Genomic DNA, 21604 nt, shown 5'->3' on the forward strand with positions numbered 1-21604 from the left:
GGATTCTACACCCATCACAATTTTGAGCAGATAATGACCTGTATCATAACAAGCTCCTCTATACTATGTTGCATCCCAAATACCTGGTGCCGATCTTTTATCTATAAGCACATGATCAAAGTGATTAAATATTTTACCATCTAGGAATATCTTACTTCCTGTCCGTTTGGATATCTTGGTTCCCTTCATCCGCCACTCCAAGGGACCCGCATAGTAGTTAGAAGCTCTTCCTCCCTCGCAGGAGTCCATAAAACTCTCTTTTTGAAATGGTTTTCTAGAATATTTTAATTGTTTCAGACAGAAATTGGAAACGGACACTCTCGTGCAATCAATGACATAACTGGATTTTCGATGTGAAATAAAAATACAGGAAAACCTCTTTTAACGCGAAATCGATATGCGCGATAACCAGTTAGCGCGATTCAGTAAAAAGATAATATTTCCCGCTTTACACAAGTGATTACTCAATTAACGCGATTTTTTTACGTTAAGCGAAATTTTTTATCGGCAATCTGCAGAGAGCGGTAAAGCGGAAAGTCATTAAGAGACGTGAAAGTCTAGCTAGTGATACAACGATTGTGCGAGACCTGGGATACACCGAGTCTACAGTTCAGACTATATTAAATAAGAGCAAAGAATACAAAGAACAAGGAATAGTTGCTACTGCTTTAAGCATTCAGATCAGAGTAATAGAAACCATTTAATGAATGAAAGGGAGCGATTTCTATCACTCTGGATTGAGAATTATTACGAAAGAAGAATAGCTCTTAGTACAGGGTATAATCAGGCAAAAGCTGTCGATATTTTTACCTCATTGAAAGAGACCAAGTTTCAAAGGGATTGTGAAAGCATTACTGCGAGTTTAGGATGGTTTGGGCCGTTTTAAAAATCGAACTACACTGAATAACTTAAGGATAACTGGCGAATCTGTTATCCTTTCAAAATATTCTGCGGCGAAGTGTCCTGAAATATTCAAAAGGATAATTCAGGAGGGTAATTATGGCGATCGACAAATATTCAACGTCCACGAAAGTGGTCTCTATTGGAAGCGTATGCCAACAGAAACTTTCCTACCTAAAACTAAAGCATCTCAACCAGGATACAAAGTATCTACTTACGCTTTTATTAGGATGCAATGCAGCAAGCGACTTTAAACTCAAGCCTATGTTAGTTTATCGTGTGGAAAATCCAAGATCTAACTCAAGAAATCAGCACTATTGGAAAAGAACTTGGATTTAATGAACTAGATAATGAAGATGTGAGAAACTTGCTCGATTCCCATTCAGAACATTTAAGTGAAAACGATGTCCTTCAACTAGAAGAACAGTGTGCATGTGAGGAAGAAGATAGGGAGGACGAACAAGAAGTGAATGTTACATAAACAATTAATCGAACAATAATTTAACCAATGGAAACTCATCGAATAAACAATTCCTGGAACTTCATTGCACGATATTGAGTGAGATATGAGTCAGGAACAGCCTTCATTAAATACTTCAGTTAATTGCTGCACAGAAGAAGTTCTGTCTATCCGTATAAGCCTTTGCAGCATTCTTAAATAGTTGCCTAGAGCACGCGATGACGCACGATGCGTAAGTGATGTTTACATATATCTGCATAAAGGTTTTTAAATCAGTGGCCCGTATGTCTGGTATGAAATATCTTCATCAGTTTACAGAGAAAAACAAAAGCCTTAATGGCATTATAAACTTCCCTCTCTATAATGCCACACGCGCAAAAATTCATGCCCTTGCGAGCATCCTTAACGTCGTTTGTCATATAATACTAATTTCCTCTTCCGTAATTATAGTATGCACTCTCATTCAACGCCTCACTTGAATTGTTATTGGTGTATGTAAATATCTGACTTATTAATCTCGAAACCCTTTCCTTCGTTTTTTTTTTCTTCTTTTTTTTATTCGGTATTATGTTTTCCTCAGCCGTGACAGCCTTTCGCAGTTAAAATAAGTTCATATCGCTAAGTGCGAACTATTGACATCTACACAACAGAGATAATGCATCACAAAAACAGAAAAAAAAACCTACATTTGTTGTAAGCTAAGTGATCACTTGATTGGAGGAATAAGAGAAAACAATTGAAAGAGTTTGCTCTCATTGAACGAACTGGCCTACATTTCTGTGACGTAATAGACTTCTTACGATCTGATTGCAGTTAGTTACTTCGCCCAGATAAACGAGTGACAGCAGCAAGTGTAATACGACAAAGTGGATCTCGTTTAGTTAGTGCGATTGGCTTAACGGGTAAAAATCCTTTTATCACAATACTGTACGAGAGACAGAGAAAGAGAGAGAGAAAGAGAGATTAAGAAATAATTCATAAAGACACCAAAGAAGGAGAAGACAGGGAAAAAACGAAGATCTGAATTTGATTGTTTGCATTATTTTGGTAAGTAGCAATGCTTATTATACGTAGAATATCCCTTCAGGTAATTTTAACTTCTTCAGAGACTGAAAAGAAAAATATTATTCTCCGAATGAAATATTAAAAGTGAGTTTTACAGGATATGAGCCGAATTATTATTACTAAGATTTTTATTTTAATTTAATTTTAATTATTACAGATTTTGGCTTGTTGTGTTATCTTTTCTTTGCTTTCATTTCCTTCATTATTATTAATAATGGTAGTAGTAGGAATCGGAGGAGCCTCCGTAGCTCAGTCGGTATAGACGAAGCCCTTTTGTCGGATACACTTGGGATCGATTCCCCTCCAAGACGTGAGTTAGACTTACTCATACGGAGGTATGGGGGTTTTTTCTTCTCTACAAAACAGGCAATCCAGAACACACGCATATATATATATATACATAGGACACACTGGAGGCATAAGGCTAACCAGCTTATCCACGAGGCGGTCGCGATTTCAAATCATAACATGCCCAATACGAACGCAACGACACTAAGCCTAATATACGTAAGAGGAGGAGTATGAATCGAAACTTAAAAAAAAGAGAACTAAAAAAATCTTTCTCGATGGTTTTTTTCTAGTTACAAGTATTCGGGTGTAATTAGCTTTTGGTCCTTATTTTTTATGTTTTTACACCTCCTACAAACACTTATTAGGAAGTGTACATTTAACTACTGATCGATTGTTCTTTAATACATATTTAAATATAAACTACTGTCATTATTTTCATTTAATTTTAAGCTTAATATTTTATTTTTTTTTTTTTCATTCTATTCATATGCATGTTCATCCACTTATCTACTAAATGTTAATAATCATTAAAAGAAACATATTTTGAAATGTGCATACGACTCTGGTTGAATAAGTAGATAGAGTTTCTACTCTGCTGTCCAACGTACAGACTACTGATCGAAATCCCATTGCCGTATCAATTATTGTGCGGGTGGTTTTTAAATGAGAGACAGATTATACTCGAGGTGTGAGATTGCATTACTAAAAGTCTGGATAACTTCAACCTTGGTATCTCTCCCAGGTCTGGCTCCCACTGAATAGACCTCAATAAAGGTCGAAACCGGTCTGAGTAGTGTGGCTCTCCCCATTATGCATTGCATTATACACGCCGGAAAGGTGGGCGCGTTGCATTATGGGTTACATACTAAGGCCTTTTAACAAATTCACCGAAGTAGAGCCACTGCTACTAATGGCTCGCAAAAAGTTAAGCAAGTTTGAGCGCGGTTAGTAGTTGGAAGAGATCAATCGTTCGATGCTGTTGGCACACTCTCTCCCGAAGAGTCTTTGGACTCCCTGGAGGGGTCACATAATAATAATAATAATAATAATATTCAAATATGTATATTCTGTTTATTCTTGTGCACTTTTCTTCTAGCTTTTTTTCTGAAATCCCATGTAACACAACAACAAACTACACGTGCTTCTATCAGAGAATTATCAAGGATATTGTTTTCCAGATGAGTATTGTCTAAATATGTCTAAATTCCACGCGGTTAGCCGAATGGTTATGCGCTTTGCAAACCTATTCCTGGGAAAGGGGTGTCCTGAGCTTGATCTCGTCGCCGAAGTGAGGAGCTTAAGGTTCTCAGACATAGCCAAGTCAGCCGGTCTTGGGCGTGGAGAGTAGATTTTTCCTCCCCAATTTATGTGGGATTTTTCCTCCTGCAAACAGGCAAACCGGCCCGGTGAACACACACACACGGATTAATTACAGTCAGGAATACTTAAGACTCAGTTTTAGGCCTGATTCGTCAGCTATGCCGGTCCCGAGTCCTGATAAATTTTGGGGAATTGAGATGGTGCCTTGCTTCTCCGTAAAAGAGGCCTGTCGGCCGATATATCATCGTACTCTAAAAAAAAAAAAAAAAACTCTCTAAATTTTAACACATTCAGGCCACGTAGTGTCTTGCACGCTTTCACTTCAAGCAGAAACTCACTATTTTGGTACATTATTCTACGAAAACATAATTCTACTAGTAAGCTGACAGAAAAAGATAATCGGATTGAATCTATAGGAAACGACCCTGGAATGGGAAAGGTAAAACGAAAATGGAAACGACAAAATATAATACACCTAGCAAACTGGAATATAAGAGGAATAGCATATAAAGAACTAGAATTAGACCAGTTATTAAATGAAAGAAATTTTAAAATAGCAGTAATCACTGAAACAAAAAAGAAATCAAAAGGAACTATGGGAACCGAAAATTTTAATGTGATATACGGTGGAGTCGACAGAGACCAAAGAGCACAAGCAGGAGTCATGATTTGGATTCATAACTCCCTTTCAAAACAGTTAAAACATTATAAATTATGGAATGAAAGAATAATAGAAGCTAGAATAAAAATAGATAGTGGCTATTTAACAATAATTGGTTTATATGCCCCAAAAGAAGGAAGAGAACGGGATAATATTGATTTTTATAATCAGCTACAAAACATATATAATAAAATAAATAAAAATAATTACATAATTTTAGCAGGAGACTTAAATGCAAGAATTGGAAACACGAAAATTAATAATAATATATAATAATATAGGAATACATGGAGAACGGACTCTAAACAGAAATGGTAATTGATTACCTTTGTAGTTTATAATAAACTAAAAATAATGAATTCCTTCTATAAACATAAAGACAGACATAAATATACTTGGGCAGCAAGAGGATGGAAATCAATCTTAGATTTTATATTAAATGAAAAGGCATCAAAATTTTCACTACATGTTAGAGTTCACAGAGGATATGAAATAAGCAGTGAGCACTTCCTTGTTAAAATAAAATTAAGATTACCACCTAAACGGCTACAACTAACAAGAACAGAAAGAAAAATTGAAACATTTGTTTATAAAACTAGACTATTGAATGACACAAATGTACATTGGCTATATGAACAAAGAATTAACCAATATCTAGATAAAATAAAACAAAATGAAGAAATAGAAATAAAATGGCTTAATAAAAAAACGATACTAAATGCAGCAGCAAATGAAAGCTTAGGAAAGACCAAAAAATTCAATAAAAGGAAAAGAACTGAAGATCTGTGATGATACAATAAAAAGAATAATCAAAAAGGAAAAAGGAGCCTATCACAAATGGTTAAGCAGTAAAACATTAGAAGAGGAAAGAGAATATAAAAGAACAAAAGCCATGGCTAAAAGAGAAGTCAGAAAGAGACATCGAGAATAATGGAACAAATTTGTTTCTAATTTAGAACATGATTTATATAAAATAAGACCCGATGTATATAAAATTTTGAAACACTTAAATGCAGATACCAAAGAAAGCATAAAATTAAACAGTGAATTGAAATTAGAAGAATTTCTAAATTACTACACTAAATTGTGGGCAAACAAGTATTTTAAAAAAGACAATTGGCAAATAATTAACGAAAATGAAAAGGAAATAACTAAAGACGAATTAGAAATCAGCCTGAAAGAAACCAAACGCGCAAAATCACAACAGGAAGATAAACTATGTTCAGAACTATATAAATATGCAGGAACTAGATTCAAAGAAAGATTCTTATTATTTTAAATAAAATTTATTCAACTGGTATCCCTTCAATAGAATGGAAAAAAGCAATTGCGATTCTTATCTTTAAAAAAGGTAATAGAGATAACCCTAAAAACTATACAGGGAGGTATCAGTATACTAAATTCCTGTTACAAAATATATAGCAGAATCTTAAATAGCAAACTATTGAAATATTCCGAAAACTTTATTTTAGAAGTACAGAATGGATTTAGAAAAGGACAATCATGTATATACCCGGCCTTTGCCTAAAATTAATAATAGAGAAAAGAAGATAATACAATTTAGAAACACATATTGCATTTATTGACTTTGAAAAAGCATTTGACAAAGTTTAAAGACACATATTATTTAACATATTAAAAGAAAGACAAATACCAAAAAATATCCTGAAAGCTATCACAAGTATATGTGAAGATAATCAAATACAAATAAGATTAAATCACGAGCTGTCATATACGAGAGAGATAAAACAAGAGGTCCGACAGGGATGTCCCCCGTCAGCAACACTTTTTAATATTTACTTAAATGAAATAATAATAAAATGGAATAAATATTTCCATCAAGGTATTAAACTTTTTCTTACTGTGAACTAAAACACTCTTTTTTGCCCAAGATCAAATAATAATCAAAAATTCTGATGTAACTTACAGAAAGCTATTTTAGATCTAAATGAGATAGCCAAAGATTATGATATGATAATATCAACAGAAAAATCAAAAACTATGGCCTTCAAAGGACAAGATTCAGCAAGAACTAAGATAGTAATAGATAACAAGATCTTACAACGTGCGAATTCATTTAACTACCTAGGATGTGTGATCACATATGAAAATGAAAAAGATATAAACGTAAAAATTGCAAAATATTTAAAAATAAGACGTGTAATTAACTCTATATTTAAACCAAACCTAGTTCAAAAACAAACCAGACTAAAAGTATAGAATAGATTAGCCCTACCAGTCCTAATGTATGGAAGCGAAATCTGGACAATAAAACAAAAAGACAAAGATTAATAAGAGCAGAAATTAAGTTTATTAGAAAAATTGCAAAGTATACCCTATTTGATCACAAAAGAAACGAAGAAATTATGAAAGAATTAAACCAAAAACCAGTAATAGAAAAAATTAAAAAATATAAACGTAAATGGATGGAACACGTTCAAAGAATGAAAACAGAAAGATTACCAAAACAAGCCTTAAAGTAAAAGCCATTAGGGAAAAAAAAAAAAAAAAACAGGACGTCCTCTTAAACGATTCAACGATGACTTCTAAGGCCAGAACAGGCCATGCTAGGCCTAAATGCTAATTACGCATGATGATGATGACATATTGCTGAGGTCAATTTTTACAATGTTTTCGATATATGTTTATGATTGTTGATACATATTGTTTATAATTGTTTATACACAATAATTGTTTACACACATTTATAATAATTGTTTACACACAGATGCCCAGTGGTATTAGAAACAAAGAGGCTGAGTTTTTTGCTTTATTGAATACGATGTGGCCTATGATTTTTGGCATTAGTGAAACCTGGCTAATAGAATAAGATATGGTAAGTGGGATCGAGTGTAACGGATATACTATTTTTAGGAATGACAGAAAGATAGGAGAGGAGGAGGAGGAGGAGGAGGAGGAGGAGGGGTGCTGCTACTGATATCAGATGACTTAAGTCCAGTTAGGGTAGAAATACAAGAAAACGATGATGGTAACAATGTCCCATGTAGCGATGAGTTTGAGTCTATTTGGTGTGAAGTGGAGGTTAACAGAATGAAATATATGGTGTTGCTACAGACCTGGCGGTTCAGTTGCAATGGACGAAGAAATGCATCGCCAATTTAACCTTATTGGGTACCAAGCGAATGATCATTATGGGTGACTTCAATTTTCCAAACATTTATTGGGTAGAAGAGAAATCGCATGATCAGAAAAAAACAAGAGTTTATTTAATTATTGCGAGATAACTTTCTCAAGCAGCATGTAAGAAAGCAACTCGAGGTCAAAGAGTGTTGAATTTGCTCATAGCATCAGAAGGGATCTCTGTCAAGAATATGGCTATTTTACCACCAATTGGTGACAGTGATCATGCTGTTCTTTCTTGGGAAGTATCTAAATGTACAGATGCTCCAATTAAGACAGGGTTACATGCTGACATACAAAGCTGGAAATTACGATCAACATAGGAAAATACTATCTTTGGTCCCATGGTATCAGTTACTGAATGGAAAAAATTGTCAGCCATGCATGGGAATCTTTGAAAAAGTGTTCAAATGAGGCCGTATCTGAATGTATCCCTAGTGTTAGAAGAATAAATAGGTTGGGAGTGAAATGGATGTGCAGCCTTATTAAGGAAGAGATCAACAAGACGAAGATGTGGAAAGAATATCTTGAGAATAAGCATGAGAGGAGTTATGAAATATATAAAGCTCATGCTAGAAGAGTAACGAGTATTTGAGGAATGCTAAAACGGAGTATGAAAAGAAACTGGCCATGCAATTTAAAGGCAATCCAAAAGAATTTTATTGTTATGTCGCAAGCAAAAGAAAGAATGAATGTGGAACAATAACTTGAAGTCAACCATTATCCAACATTTCACAGTATCTATCATTCTTTGCTTTGATCTCCTTCACAGTAATAACACCCACAACAGTCTCTGGCAACCTATTCCAGTCATTCACTACTCTCCAGGCAAAAATTCTAATTGTAACACCGGTGCTAACTACACTCTTTCTCTGTTTCCAAAGATGGCCCATAGTTTTTCCCCACCAACAGACCTATTCTGAAAACGTTTCTCTGATTTAATCTTGTAAAAATCCCTCGGTAATTTGAATATCTCAATCTCATCATCCTTTTTATGCCTATTAACCAGTTTCTGTAACCTTCAACCTGTTCTGGTAAATTTCATTCCATAGACCTTCTACCATCTTGGTTGTTATTCACCTTGAATCCTCTCAACCTACAGGGTTTCATTACCAAGAAACCCTGGCGCCCAGATCTGCGCGCAATAATCAAGATGGGGTCTTATTAAGGCTCAATAAAAAGGTGCAATAACCTGCTTTAATCTGATCGTCGAAGTATTTATTCTTCAGTAACCACGTAATCTGCTGTTTTAGCCATTTTTGCTGTGTGTCAGATAAACTTTAACTTCCTATATTCAAACACCCAAATCTCTGCCTTCGTCAATTTCCTATAGCACATCTCTACCGATCTGATATACAGCAGGTAATCTTTTCACCCTAAAATGCAATCACACTTTGCCATATTAAACTGATATCCATTCTCATTTGCCTAACCTGCCAGTCAATCGAAATCATCCTTCAAAATTTTAATGTCATTTGTGTTAACTATTGCTCTACTCAACTGCGCCTCATCATCAAACAACTGAACAATTCTTCTCAGATTCTTTCTTATATTGTTAACGTACAAATTAAACAATAGTGGTCCATCACCATCAATAACCATCTTATGCACCTCACGAAATGTATATCGTTTCCCTTTTGTTTCAGTTTGCTGATTAGAATTCCATGTGGTATCCTGTCAAAGGTTTTTGAAAAGTCCATCACTGAGGCATGACTTACCCGTCACAAAACCAGTTTCCCCCATAAAGCTTGCCATTTGATCTATTCATTCTTGTATTTTACTCCTATGGGTTCTCTCCACTTTTCAATCTATGTTTGTAGTTAAAACTCTTCATAATAATCACCCACCATTCACTCAGTGAGCTTATTTTGAGATACATACTATCCTCCCTTGTAATATGTCATAGATAAAGCTCTTCATGAATATGACACTGGAATAGTAGTTGGTTGACTAAGAATAAATAACTTACATTTTGCATACGATATCGATCTTCTGGCAGAGAGTGAAGTAGAATTACAGGAGATAACGAGCCGCGTTTTGAGAACATTAAAAAAATATGGATTATACATAAACCTACAAAAAAAACAAAAACAATGATAACCTCAAAATCAGATAATTAATTCTTAAAGATACAAATTGGCAATAAACAAATTGAGAATGTAAATAAGTTCACTTATCTTGGAAGCACGTTGAGTCAAGATGGTCGTTCAAAAACCGACGTAAAATACCGAATTGCTAAGGGAACTGAGCCCTACAGAAGTTAAAACCATTGTAGGGAGATAACAGAATAGCAACCACAACCAGACTAAGACTAATTGACACCTTGGTGAATTCTGTCCTCTTGTATTGTTGTGAGGCCTAGATTTTATTGAGGGAAGATGAGAGAAGACTGCTGTCTTTCGAAATGAAAACTTACAGAAGACTTTTGAGAATTCCCTATACCGCTCATGAAACCGATCAAAATGTCCGAAAACTGATTGATTCAATAGACGAGAGAAGAGGGGAAAATATTCTGTCAGTCATCAGAAGAAGACAGATGAAATGGTTTGGACATATGGAGAGGGCTAATGGTATTCCAAAGCAAACCCTAGAAGAATCGTTCGGGACCAAGGGTTAGGGGCCAACCTCAATTAAAATGGACTGAAAACATCAAAAAATGGACAAATTCCTCCCTTTCTCAACTGACTTCAAGAACAAGAGACCGAGACGACTGGAGGAGGTTAGCAAAGAGTATCACCTATCAGTCATGAATGACCCAACGGTTCATTTTGGACTATGGTAGAGAAGAAGAAGAAGACTATTCCTCCCCATCATATTTTCCATATCTTGGTCTGCAGCAGCACGCAACTGTACACATTGTTCTACTGGCCTTTATCTCACACCAGATAGCCTCAAATGCACTATTTATACCTGCCTGCAGATGAAATTTTACTCTCTTTGGTTGCAGTCTATCGGCTATCATCAATAACAATCTTCCCCCATTCTTTTCTCTCTATCTTCCCTGAACACACTATGCCCTTCACATTCTATCCTACTAACTATATCATTCTCTGTCAGCCATGTCTCACTAATGCCAATAACCTTTGGCCAGGATAAATTATTCGTGCTTGTTCCGAATGCTCCTGGCATTAGTGCAGCTAAAGTGCAAAAGCTCCTTAGGCCCAACGTTATTCTAAAGATTTATACTAACTATCCCATTCTGGTTTGTTACCAGTGTTACTAACTTAGGCATATTATACACATTCGTACAATTCCCCCACTGATGTCTGTATATCAACTCAACAGCTCTGTCCCTAAAAGCTCTAGTTTCCCTGATTTTTCATGTCCTCTTCACTTCATTCAACATGGCGTTGCAGTGAACCCCAAATCCATTTAGATGCAAACCATCCTTCTTGAATAAGTCCTTTCGCCCGTCAAACTCACTCGACATATCCACAAACTGCACATCATTCCTCCTGCATAACCTACTCATAATAGCGAATGAAATTTTCGATGTCAAATAAAAATACAGGAAAACCTCGTCTAACGCGAAATCGATACGCGCGATAACCAGTTAGCGCGATTCGGTGAAATGATAATATTTCCCGCTTTACGCAAGTGATTACTCAATTAACGCGATTTTTTTACGTTAAGCGAAATTTTTTGTCGGCAATCTGCAGAGAGCGGTAAAGCGGGAAGTCATTAAGAGACATGAAAATCTAGCTAGTGATACAACGATTGTGCAAGCCCTGGGATACACCGAATGTACAGTTCGGACTATATTAAATAAGAGCAAAGAATACAAAGAACAAGGAATAGTTGCTAGTGCTTTAAGCATTCAGATCAGAGTAATAAAAACCATTTAATGATCGAAATGGAGCGATTTCTATCACTCTGGAATGAGAATTATGACGAAAGAAAAATACCTCTTAGCAGAGGGTATAATCAGGCAAAAGCTGTCGATATTTTGGCCTCATTGAAAGAGACCAAATTTCAAAGGGATTGTGAAAGCATTACTGCGAGTTTAGGATGGTTTGACCGTTTTAAAAATCGAACTATACTGAATAACGTAAGGGTAACTGGAGAATCTTTTATCCTTTCAAAAGATTCTGCCGCCAAGTTTCCTGAAAAATTGAAAAGTATAATTCAGGAGGGTAATTATGGCGATCGACAAATATTCAACGTCGACGAAATTGGTCTCCATTGGAAGCGTATTGGAAGCCAACAGAAACTTTCCTACCTAAAACTAAAGAATCTGAACCAGTATACAAAGTATCTACTTACGCTTTTATTAGGATGCAATGCAGAAAGCGACTTTAAACTCAAGCCTATGTTAGTTTATCGTGTGCAAAATCCAAGATCTAACTCAAGAAATCAGCACTATTGGAAAAGAACTTGGATTTAATGAACTAGATAATGAAGATGTGAGAAACTTGCTCGCTCGATTCCCATTCAGAACATTTGAGTGAAAACGATGTCCTTCAACTAGAAGAACAGTGTGCATATGAGGAAGAAGATAGGGAGGACGAACACGAAGTGAATGTTACGACTAAGAAGCTAACTGCAAAAAAACTTGAACTAGTTTTCAATCACCTTAAGTAAGAAATTTATTTGATGGTAATCAAATAAAATCATATCAGGATCAGCATTAAACAAATTTTCTTAGGAAATTTTGCTTGATGCTGATCCTCATATGGAACGAAGCTTCGAAGTCTACCGAAATCTTGATAAAGCGATCGCCAGCTATCGCAAATTGCATGACAAGGTCAAAACGTCGATCACTATTCAACAACTTTACTTAATTTTTTTTGTAAAAAAGTAGCTCCGTCAAATAGTTAGACATTGGATGAATTATAATCATTCCTACTCTACTGGTTACTATATTCGCTTAACGCGATTTCGCTTAGCGCGCATTACTTGTTGGATTGATTAATCGCGTTAAGCGAGGTTTTCCTGTACTATATTTTGGTAACTCCCTAATGATGTGTTTCCGCGTATACGACTAGTTTCACTGTGAAAAAAAAACGCATTAAATGACAGATCTCAGTATGTCCTGTATTCAACTGCGCAAGCTGAAAAAATTGAAATAATACTGTGTGGTAGAGGATTTTATTTTCAGTGTAGGCGACTTATTCTGTTCTAATTCAGAAGTGAGATTTTTTACCAAACAACTAATAATATCTGTACAACTTCATTTTGCATCCTGTTCTATATCTATATTTTCAGTTTCCTTTCTCTAATTTTGTCTTAGAAATAGTCGTTATGGTTGGCCGAGTGGATAACACAGCCGTTCTGCAGTCAACAAGCGATTGAGTCGAGTCCCACCGTGGGCATGGATGTTTGTAAAAGCCTGCTCTGAACGAACCTATATAGTTCCTAGAGTTTATAAAAGCATTTCTAAAAAATATAAAAAAATGAATAAAAACCATTGACAGAAGATGACACACACACACTCACACAGCAGGCTGAAGATTCGAATTCTGCCGTGGATTTTGTGATTATCTTCAGGTGAGAAATGAATTTCTTTGCTGGTGCGAGATCACGACTATGCTAATTGGAGGCATGAAGTGGCTTGTAAAAGTTCCATGTTTAGTATCTAGAGTAGCATTTCAGTACAATACAAACAATGAATTTTTTTTTTTAGAAAACAAAATATAAATAAAATAATAAAAATAAATTGATTGGAAATATTCCAACGGCACTAATGTACTATAGGTTTACGAACTTTGGTAGGTGACAGATACATAAATATGTATCAGTTCCTATTTAAATACAAATTTCCTTGTGATTTTTTTCTTTATGTTAATCCCTTCGTAAAAGATTGTCAGCTTATAGCGCATTAATATCAGTTCCATAGGTGAGCTAAGGGTTAGATACACCTGAAACCAAACATAGAACTTTTTTAGTCTCCTCAGGCCTCCAATAATCAGGGATTGGTCTAAGGCTCGGGAATGAAATTCTCTCATCTCCTGAAGGAGGGCGAACAAGAGGAGATTGTTAGGCCCAATTTCTTTTCTACGGCTGGCTGGTTAGAGAGCGGGTACATTAATCAGTCTGCTAACCAGACTATCTTGAATGGAATGAATTTTAACCTTCTAGAATTTATTGATATGATGTTTGTTATCTCGAGCGGCATTTCCGTACAATACAAGCATTGATTTTTTTTAAAGTATAAATAAAATAATAATAAAAATCATTTGAAATATTGTGCTTATAAATTCCGTAGTCTATCACTGCAAGAGAAATTTATTTTTGTGCTGAAACGAGTTATCTGATCCAGTGTTGCACGAATACGGTTAATTTGATAAACTCAACTGCGATGCAACTACGAGTGCCTCTTCCATTCCCTACGCATAGTTCAGTGAGATATGGGTGTGAAACAGCCTTCATTAAATCTACAGAAGTTCTGTCTCTCTGAATAAGCTTTCGCAGACGACGCGATCTCGTTCTGTATTAGGACTACAGCGACGCCTGTTAGATAAAGAATTTGGATTATTTTCCTACTGATTAAACACTCGGGATATCTCACCGCTTGAGAAACCAGTATGCTCTACTGTTTTCAAATTCGTGGCTCCAGACAGACGGTCACCTAGAATATCCTATTCATCGAACTCTGAAAGATCCTCTGTTTTTCCCATTAACGACATTATTGACGAATACTGACCAGCAGCAGCATTCTTAAATAGTTGCCTAGAACACGGACGCACGGAGTAACTGATGTTTGCGTATATCTGAATAAAGGTTTCTAAATCAGTGGCCGGCATGTGTGGTAGGAAAATATCTTCGTCAGTTTACAGAGAAAATCGTTGACTTTATGACATTATAAACTTCCGTCTCTATAATGCCACGCGGGCATCAATTCATGCACTTGCGAGCATCATTAACGTCGTCTGTCATATAATGCTAATTTCCTCTTCTGTAATTAGTATGCACTCTCATTCAACGCCTCACGAGAATTGTTATTGATGTATGTAAATATCTGACTTATTAATCTCGAAACCCTTTCCTTCGTTTTTTTTTTTAATTTTTTTATTCGGTATTATGTTTTCCTCAGCCCTGACAGCCTATGCCTTTCCCAGTTAAAATAAGTTCATATTGCTAAGTGCAAACTGTTAACATTTACACAACAGAGATAAATGCATCACTAAAACAAAAAAAAAAAAAAAAAACCCCTACATTTGTTTTAAGTCAAATGATCACTTGATTGGAGGAATAAGAGAAAACAATTGAAAGAGTTTCCTCTCATTGAACGAACTGGCCTGCATTTCTATGACGTAATAGACCTTCTTACGGATCTGATTGCAGTTAGTTACTTCGCCCAGCTGTACGAGGTGACCAGAGAACCAACCTACCAGTCTAGAACTTGGGCGCTCTAGGCGCCAGGGGGGACGTAGTCTCCCCCCAGTATATACCCCCAGTAATTATATATATATATATATATTATATATATATATATACACTCTTCTTTATTAAGTAGAACAATACACATCAGAAAATACAAAATACAAACATATTTTGAAATGTGCATACGATCCTGGTTGAATAAGTGGATAGTGTTTCGACTCTGCTCTCCAACCTACAAACTACTGATCGAAATTCCATTGAGGTATCAATTATTGTGCAGGTGGTTTTTAAGTGAGAGGCAGATTACATGCAAGGTGTGAGATTGTATTACTAAAAGTTTGCATTACTTCAACCTTGGTAGTTCTTCTGGGTCTGGCTCCCAGTGAAAGTGACCTCGATAAAGGTCGAAACCGGTCTGGGTAGTGTGGCCCTTCCCTTTCTGCATTGCATTATACACACCGGAAAGGGGGGGGGTGGCTTTTGCATTATGGAATACATACTAAGGCAAGTGATGTGAAGTCACCGGCCTCTGTATACAAGTACCTCAGAGGTGAATATATTTCACCGCAATTGATTTGACACACTGGAAGGATAAGAACCAGTTATCACGAGGCGGTCCCCCCCCCCCCCACCCCCCCCCCCCCCCACCCCCCCCCCCCCCCACCCCCCCCCCCCCCCACCCCCCCCCCCCCCCACCCCCCCCCCCCCCCACCCCCCCCCCCCCCCACCCCCCCCCCCCCCCACCCCCCCCCCCCCCCACCCCCCCCCCCCCCCACCCCCCCCCCCCCCCACCCCCCCCCCCCCCCACCCCCCCCCCCCCCCACCCCCCCCCCCCCCCACCCCCCCCCCCCCCCACCCCCCCCCCCCCCCACCCCCCCCCCCCCCCACCCCCCCCCCCCCCCACCCCCCCCCCCCCCCACCCCCCCCCCCCCCCACCCCCCCCCCCCCCCACCCCCCCCCCCCCCCACCCCCCCCCCCCCCCACCCCCCCCCCCCCCCACCCCCCCCCCCCCCCACCCCCCCCCCCCCCCACCCCCCCCCCCCCCCACCCCCCCCCCCCCCCACCCCCCCCCCCCCCCACCCCCCCCCCCCCCCACCCCCCCCCCCCCCCACCCCCCATCAGCTGTATACTGGAAATAAAAATATACAAAGAGCGATTTGATTATTTAGTAGTTTTTTTTTTCCTTTTCATATTTACTAAATACCCCAAGTAGTTTCTTGATAACGTAGATAATATGAAGACTTCTGTATACTTCATATCCCATCTAGAAGGCTATTAATATTTGTAAAACCTGATGGGAATATACGCAATATACTGGTGTGAAGGGAAGCGATTTTATTTCTCAAATAAGCTTGAGTGTGCATGGTCTCAACTTTTTCTTTCAACCACTATTACTTATGAGAAAGTAAAGTGGAAACATGAAGATGCCTAATCTTCAGAACTAAGACATGAAAATTACAGCCTCGCTTTACAACTTGTTTACGCATTTAGATAAAAAAAAAACTCTGTTCGGGTATCTGGAGAGGAGAGGCAGTGGGAAAGGTAAATATCCCTACGGTCAGTTCTGACTTATGATTGCCGTAAAAACATTCATTGAATATAAAAAAACATGCTTTTTAAAAGCCTTTCTAGGTAGTTTAGATCTCATACTGTTACTATTTCTACAATAACATGTATATTATAGCTAGAGCTATATATAATTTAGCTATAACACAGTTCACGGGAAGAATATTAAAGAAAATGTATTTATTATATTCCTCCATTAAGTGATCACACTACGACGACTGTGGAGTAATGCAGTTGAACATCTCTACGAATAATGCATTAAGTTGGGATATTCTCCTTTACACACACACACACACACACAAATTCTTTATTACCTTTATTACTAAATACTTAACCTGATGTATGGAAAGCGATTGAAAAGAAGAAATGATAGATTGAATCCCTTTAAAAGCCATCGATGAAACTTATTCTTATTATTTGTTAATTTTATTCCTGTTTAATTTATGAAATAATAATAATTTAGTTAGCTGCTGTTTCCTTTATGAACTATATTTCATATAGAAAAGTAGCAGATATTAAAGGTATTTTAAGGGGATACTGTGCTTCGTGGTTTAGTTGACTAGACGTTTAACATTTACAGCTTTGCTATACTCACCAGGACTTCTCATTTCGAATATTCTACTGTCAAAATAATTCTGATAAAAATACCAGTTAGGACTGTTACAAACTTTCTGGCTATAAGACAGAGAGAATTCATTCTAACCTACAGAGATGGGTTTTGAATTATATTGCGTATTAATGTTGTTGCAAGTTGTGCTGGAAGGTTGCTTAAAAACTTCCATATTTCGTCTTTAGGATAGCATTTCCGAATTATCCGACCCTAAGGTAACTCACATGTGAGATTAAAAATCCCCGAGTTTCAGAAAAGAATAAGTCTGTCAACAAATTTTGAGACTAAATAAATAGAATTCAAGAGAAAAGTCCATCCACGCTCAGTGTTAATTAGATTTATGACGTATGCAACTTACGACTTCTCCTTTTTCCCGCAGTTGTCCCATCGTAAAAATAAACCAATAAACAAAATGAAACCATTAACATTAACCACTCCAATATTTGTTAATGCAATAAAACATCTACTATAACTTGGCTTGGCTTGTAGCTGTGTTGTGTGTGTGTGTGCGTGCGTGCGCGCGTGTTGGAGGAGGGGGGGGGAATTATGTCGCTTGGGTCCGGTGCAGTATGATGTTCGTTTGGGGAAGGAAAAGGAATTTATTGACTGGCTATAATAAATATTTCTGCTATTTTATTTAAACTGTGGTTTGACAGGACAGCTGATGAATTCTTCAAATTTTGCCGTGGAGCAAGTTACCTTAAGTGCAATGACAAGCGCAACCGAATATCGCGTTAGATTGCAGTGCATCTTTTCGTAATCTAAAGCGTTATTCGGACAATTCCAACTATGAACTATTCAATCACTGTCGAAACATAAGCTGTAACCCTTAGCATGTTGTATTGCATTTGAATAATGTTGAAAGCATTGTTTTTATTTATAAACACAAACAAAATTGAATTTTTTCATTTTTTTCTTGCGGGTGGTGCTGCAGTGTCGCAGTGCTTAAGTACGAGCCGCCACCGGGTTACATGTTGAACCACAAAGCAGGAAATTATGACCAACTGAGGAGTATTCTGAGTTCAGCGGAATGGGATCGATTGATGGATGGGAAGAATATCAACAGCGAATGGTGAGCATTTAAAAAACACTTAGAAGGTGTCCCTAGAGTTCGTAGAAGAAATAGAGTAGGAGAAAAATTAATTGTAATCTTATTAAGCAAGAGATTCGTAAGACAGAGATGATGTGGAAGGAATACTGTTTGCATAAAGACGATGTCAGTCATAATAATTATAAGCAGCAAAACAGAAAAGCCACAAGTATTGTACTGAAAGTTAAATCTGAGTATGAATATAAGTTAAAGACAATCCAGAAGAATTCTCTCGAAATACTGTAAGTAAAAGAAATAACGAAGTTGAAAGAATAACTGTACTGAATGCACTGATATACGGTGACTTTACAAGGCCTTAACAAAACCTCACTTGGACTGTTGTGCGCAGGTGACAAAAATGGTATCCGGATTGTGGAATTCTGATTATGAACACGGATTGAGAATTTGAAGAATGCTGGCACTTCAAAGAGGAGATGGAGGGGTGATACGATTGAGATTTATAAACTTCTGAAAGGGTCATAAAAGATTTTATTTTAGGGAGGGTGGGGAAAGGGCAAATGGGAATCCTCAGAAGTTGAGAGTGAATGTTGTCAAGAAGTGGATGCGGGTTAGATTTTTCTCTCATAGTGTGGATGGCTATTGGATGTTCTGTGTGCAAGTAGCATGAATGAATTCAAGAACCAGTGTGTCAGCTGATGAGAATAGTACGCCCTCCCTCGAGGTATCTCTTACTACTACAACTACTACCACATTTTACTACTAATAATAATAGCAGTTTAAAATTAACCAATGAGAATAACATATAATTCTTACCAAGTAAGAAAGGATAGAGAGTAAATGGGGATTGATACTGATTCCCTTCTCGCATATGTGTGTACGTGTACGAGAGAGAGAGTTTTTCTTCATGCATGCACCAGTGAGGGTAAATATCAAATCCATTAATTGTCAATCTTCTTCCATCACAGCAGCAAACCCTTAAACAATAGTAATAAAAAGGGTTGGAAAATAAACAAGACTCAGTGGCAAAAATAAACAACACAAAACTGATCAGAGCAGATATCGCAGATTTTTAGTTTTAAGAAGCTTCGATTTGAAAAATGTGCCCAAAATGAAATCAAATGATATGACACACAAATGGACTTCACACCCCTCGCAATAAATAAAATATTTCATGTTTTCTATTTTTGTGCTGTTTGTTTTGTGTTATTTTTCTATTGTGCATTTAACTGTTAATAAAATCATATTTTGTTACATATTTTGTTTTTACTTTTATATGTTGGGACAGTTCAAATTCTGTGAAACGTTTGTTTCATTTCCGTGTGTGCGTGTGTGTGTGCGTGCGTGCGCGCGTCCACTTGTGGTTGTATTGAATTTAAATTATATGTTGGGACAATTAGGGTCCTGTGAAGCGTTTGTTTCAGTTCCGTGCGTGTGCGCGTGTGTGTGTGTGTGTGTGTGCACGTATGTGCGCGCGCGCGCGTCCACTTGTGCTTGTATTGAATTTAGGTTATATGTTGGGACAGTTACAGTCCTGTGAAGCGTTTGTTTCAGTTCCGTGTGTGTGTGTGTGTGTGTGTGTGTGTGTGTGTGCGTGTGTGTGTGCGCGCGCGCGAGCGTACAAATGTGCTTGTATTGAATTTAATTATATGTTGGCACAGTTATAATCCTGTGAAGCGTTTGTTTCAGTTCCGTGTGTGTGTGTGTGTGTGTGCGTGTGTGTGTGTGTGTGGGTGGGTGTGTCCGTGCGCGCGTCCACCTGTGCTTGTATTGAATTTAGGTTATATGTTGGGACAGTTACAGTCCTGTGAAGCGTTTGTTTCAGTTCCGTGTGTGTGTGTGTGTGTGTGTGTGTGTGTGCGTGCGCGCGCGCGTCCACGTGTTCTTGTATTGAATTTAAGTTATATGTTGGCACAGTTAGAATCCTGTGAAGCGTTTGTTTCAGTTCCGTGTGTGTGTGTGTGTGTGTGTGTGCGTGTGCGTGTGCGTGTGTGTGTGTGTGTGTGCGCGCGCGTCCACCTGTGTTTGTATTGAATTTAGGTTATATGTTGTGACAGTTACAGTCCTGTGAAGCGTTTGTTTCAGTTCCGTGTGTGTGTGTGCGCGCGCGTGAACGGTGTGTGTGTTTGCGTGCGCGCGCTCGCGTACACGTGTGCTTGTATTGAATTTAAGTTATATGTTGGGACAGCTAGAGTCCTGTGAAGAGTTTGTTTCAGTTCCGTGTGTGTGTGTGTGTGTGTGTGTGTGTGTGTGTGTGTGTGTGTGTGTGCGCGCGTGCGCGCGCGCGTCCATGTGTGCTTGTATTGAATTTAAGTTATATGTTGGGACAGCTAGAGTCCTGTGCAGCGTTTGTTTCAGTTCCATGTGTGTGTGTGTGTGCGTGCGCGCGCGCGCGTCTCTATTGACAAATTCTTATCCAGATTATGCAACAGCTGTTCAACCTCATTTTCATGCACCTCTAACTCTTCATCTAACGTAGCAGAAGCACTGTGCATCATGCTACGTATACCTGGTTGATATATCTCAGCAAAGTCAGCACTCATTAACTGAACAATCTCCTTAGCTTCCGACATTCGTGTGCCATCTGCCTTCAATAAAGTTATTCTTCCACATTCATTCTTTCATTTGCTTGTGGCATAACGATAAAATTCTTTTCGATTGCCTTTAGCTTGCATGGCCAATTTCTTTTCATACTCCGTTTTAGATCTCCTCACAATGCTCGTTACTTTTCTGGCCTGAGCTTTATATATTTCATAACTCCTCTCACTCCATTTCTCACGATATTCTTTCCATATCATTTTCTTCTTGTAGATAGCCATATTCTTGACAGAGATCCCTTCTGATGCTATGAGCAAATCCAACACTCTTTGACCTCGAGTTCCTTCTTTCACATGCTGCTTCAGAAAGTTTTCTCTGCAACAATTCAATAAATTTCTGTTCTTTCTAATCATAAGATTTCTCTTCTACCCAATCAATGTCTGGAAAATTAAGTCACCCGTAATGATCATTCGCATGGTACCTATAAGGCTAAATTGGCGATGCATTTCTTCATCCCCTGCAACTGAGCCACCAGGTCTGTAGCAGCACATCACCATATATTTCATTCTTTTAATTAGCCTCCACTTCGCACTAGGTACACTCAAACTCACTGATACATGGGGCATTGTAACCATCATCATTTTCTTGTATTTCTACCCTAACTAGACTTAAGTCATCTGA

Source organism: Typopeltis vanoorti, chromosome 26, assembly GCF_054136105.1.
Source record: "Typopeltis vanoorti isolate ZY-2024b chromosome 26, IOZ_Tvanoo_1.0, whole genome shotgun sequence".
In the NCBI taxonomy this organism is placed as follows: domain Eukaryota; kingdom Metazoa; phylum Arthropoda; class Arachnida; order Uropygi; family Thelyphonidae; genus Typopeltis; species Typopeltis vanoorti.